The 4,175-nt window shown below is 43.0% G+C and overlaps 1 pseudogene; it reads right to left on the reverse strand.

Annotated features, from left to right (window-relative positions):
- Nucleotides 1-271: 271 nt before the first annotated feature.
- Nucleotides 272-3,945, reverse strand: LOC147463382 (uncharacterized; annotated as a pseudogene).
- Nucleotides 3,946-4,175: the final 230 nt, after the last annotated feature.

Here is a 4,175-nt window from a genome sequence, read left to right on the forward strand (position 1 = left end):
CGGTAAGCAAGAGAATGAGAAAAATTCTTGCAAAAATGTAGGCCACATGCACATTGTTGCAAGATAGAGCTCGAAGAAACTAACATAGGTGCTACCATCTGGTAAAATGTGGACACAATTCACTCTATCATGCCCATGCCTCGATAAAAGATGTCATCCATGTTTCATCTCTAACAATGCTTGCTTTACATGGAGGCGCATGCACAACTTTAGGCTAGAGCAAGCTCTTCATAGTTTCATGTTTTAATATCACATCAATTTATGAAAGTAATCAAATATCAATTGCATCCCATTGGTTGAGCTTGACAATAGCGGTCCTGTTTAGCAAGCGAAGAGCATGGCTTGTTCGCACACTTTGACACAAGAACCCTCCTTGGAATGGACTAGTCCACTTTGGAAGGCATAAATACATTGCATCAAAGATTTGCTTTCGTTCACTTGAAGCAACCGGATGCACATTTCCGTACAGCGGGCGCCCAACTTCATGATGAGGGAGACAAAATTTTATACGATGCTGTTCGGTAGAGTACTGACTGCTGCTATTCTTCAGATCCACCCCAGTGTTGTCGATGTCCAAGCTCCACATCAGTAGCCGACAACGCAAGCGCAGGTCATTGCACTTGACATTGCAAGAAGCGGGTGTCACTCTTCTTCAATCGGAGCACGCAAGCTTGGCAGCCATTGCATGGTGACAAATCGCTTCCAGTAGACGTGGACATGGATTCGTAGATTAGCTGCCTAGTGCGCAAGGTGGGTAGCGTGTCCACTAAGTACTATACTGGCATGACATGGTCATTCACCAGCCTATTGTATCCCTTAACTTGTGCATACAACCTCGCCAAGGTCATGCTCGCCATCACCTTCAACTCCTCCTATGAACTCTGCATGGGCAACACCCACCTTCTATGGTGCGTGAGATACCTGTGCTCGAGCAGCACCTACTCCAACACCTCCATGGGCAATATCACCTCTGCAATATTCTACCACCCAAAAGGAGTCCTTCGTGCTCCTCACAAGTAGCAAGCCGTGTTGGAGCCTGCCAATCTATGTTGGCCGTTAAAAACAAATCAAAATCCTCCTATAGCTGAAACTGCAGCTCTACGTTGTACCCGCACCTACAAATTGTGATGTCTGCACCTTCTTCTTGTCTGTGATTGTGCCACAGCAGCGTCCTCTCCACACCAGGACGTGAATATTATCTTAGGATAGTTGGGGAAGTTGGTTTTGAGGATGTGCTCTACATTGCCAGGGGATTAGCCTTAATGTTTCTTTTAACAAAATCCCAGGCTCATATTACTCTTGTGTCACTTTGATTATTTGGTAGATTTCAGCCCAGCAAGGTACTTTGTGGATGATGTTGTAGCGACGAGCTCGCTCCTCACAAAACATGGGATGCTTGACAAATTGAAGTTCTTTTTTTTTGGGGCTGCGCTCTTCTTTGGAGTCTTCGCAACCTTCTACCTCTCGAAAAGCTTCTACTTGGGCACCCATAAGAGGCCAAGTCTTAGGGTCGTGGCTATGGCCTGCCCAAACCTGTGCAGGCTGACCCATATCTGTCAAAAAATGCAGGCCATAGCCTCAATTTTAAGCAAAGGAAGTAATGTGCAAATATTAAAATAAGCAAATAGATAAAGCATCAATGCATTGCAACAAGAAATGAAGTGCCTTACTGACTTGCAATGCTATACTGGTGCTTTTCGATTGTCCAATTATCTACAAGACTATATTGAGTCCAACTACCAAAAAAAAAAAAAAAGCAATGGCAATAGTTAAACATATCGTCTTGCAATGAAATGTCATAGACTAAAAGTGCAAATGTGCATCATGCAAAAGTGCCATACAAAAGTATGGTGGAGAGCTGGCACTATGGTCGCTCCAAAAATTATAAGAAACGGAAGCCTTGCTCTGCCCCGTAGTGTTATGTGTTGCACCAAGAAAACGCATAGCATGAAAGATTGGATGCAGATAACGAACCTTGCAGTGATGTCGAGCTGTAGTTGCACGTGTGCAATCGAAACGTCCAATGTTAGGAATATATGTCCTCTCTACCATACAAAAAACACGCATGAAGACAAATACAAAAGATGTAGGATATTCATAAAGCATAAAGAGAAACATGTCTAACTTTATATTATATGTCAAAGGTCCAATACATAAAGAGTTATGGATGCTTTTCTACAAGCGTGTTGAAAACCATAGTTAGGGAAAATTGGCTTGCCTGCTCACTAGCACCCATAGTGGGCTTGTTCTAGTGTATTTCTTTATAGAGTACAGTCCAGCAACAAGGCTGATTTATCGCTGACTTTTATAACTAGGTTTGGGTGGGTGGAGGCATACTCACATACGCTCCTTTGTGATGTGTCTTATCCCTTACAATGGGTTGAATTTCGGATCATGTCAATCAAGGCAATGCCAAGTACATAGCCCCAATCTAATGATTTTAACATTGCCTATATTGGAGTCCTGCATAGTGCTACATGCCTTCAAGATACAAGTATAGGTCATTACATCTAGAGAAATGCCCTCGCTTCACATCCAACGGAAACAACCCACAGCTTCTTGGCCCTGGCCTTTTTGGGAATATCTTGCAATCAATTCGTTCAAAGAAACAACATTTTGAGTAGGAAGATTTTGGACCAAGGTTGAGAACCCGTTACATGCACATATGCATGAGAAACAAAGCGATTGTGTGGAGAGATTTTCCTACACTTGACAATCAGCACAAACGATTAGAAAAGCAATTCTTAATAGAGGCGACCAATAATAATCATGGCATCATCTTAAACATTGGCTTATGTCTCAATTGAGGGCTCAGATTAAGACAAGCGTCTCAATCCCCTGGGCTCGCTTCAAAAAACCTTCTTAGGCTCACTAAGTAGGCGGTACCTGGCTAGCACAGCGAGAACTAGACCAACAAACTAAATGTTAGTCAAGGACGTAGCTTGACCCGCAGGTGCGTGGAAGTTAATAGATGGTTGTCAATCACCTACTCGACCCTCTAAAACAAGATTTCACTAGTAGAGGAAATCAAACCTAGACATCCTATGTGCTCGTGACTGCAAAACAATCCACAACATTCACACTACCAAAATCAAGACCAAAAGTCCTCGAATAGCCTTGAAACTCACAGGGGTTACTCTACTTACCTACATGTCACTACCCTATGGACTGTGACCCTCAGGGTTTTCACCATATAAGTTCCACTTTTTCTCTCTTCTTCTTTGGGTGGTGGGAGCTTTGGATAATTGAGCCAATTGGGGTGCTTCTTCAGCAGCCATGAGTGGTTTTTCCAGGTTCTCATCCTTAGTACTAGGCAGAAAGAAACATTGTCTTGTACGGACTTCGGCGCATCAACCAGACATACGAGGTATGATGGGTACTTTGTGAGCCATCCTTTTCACCATTTAGGCTATGAATCTACTATTTTTTTGGAGACTTCTGGATCTTTTATGTCACCCTTGAATAACGGTGTCATTCTCTACCTGGATGTGCTTCTTCATTGTGAGCAGTTCGTATGTCAGCAAAGGGTAGGGGAGGGATGGCTGCATCCATTCCTCTCTGATTACATTTGTGTCTAGCTTTAGAACTCCCACAAAGTGTAGCATCCTTTGCTCCCACTATATCAGTGCTTTGGCACTTTCTTCAGTGGCATTCTCTGTTAAACTGCAGAGGGGGGCCTCCTCTTCAACTGTTAGCTCGTACCTTTCTTCATGGATCTGTGGAGGTATCTCGACCAATATAGGTTCTTATGAGATTTCTAGAATCTCCATAGGCTCTTGCTGGACATTGACTCTTGAGCCGCTTAGACTCGGATCTGTAGCTTGGCTTTGTGCTCGCTCTACTTCTTGCCTCAATTTTGCTAGCTACTGCTGCACCTTCTCGTTTCTTCTTGTTGCTTCTTCTGCATTGTTGATTAGCACAACTTGCAACACCTCCAATTGTCATTTCAGCTGGTCGTTCTCTTTCTGTAGCTCTTGCTGTTGTGATTTTAATGTTTCTTCAGTTACTAAAGAACCTTCTGCAATATGTATTCTTTGTCTTTGCTCCAACTTTAATTCCTTTTGCAGAGCCGCAATCTGGGCTTCCAAAGGCTTTGAAAGGTCTGGTAATATTAGCACAGGTTGCGTTTAAATTTTCAAAAGCTTTATTCTCTTTTGCAGTCCATACAAATTTAG

Source organism: Adiantum capillus-veneris, chromosome 2 (assembly GCF_014529385.1).
Source record: "Adiantum capillus-veneris isolate H3 chromosome 2, ASM1452938v2, whole genome shotgun sequence".
NCBI classification, from domain to species: domain Eukaryota; kingdom Viridiplantae; phylum Streptophyta; class Polypodiopsida; order Polypodiales; family Pteridaceae; genus Adiantum; species Adiantum capillus-veneris.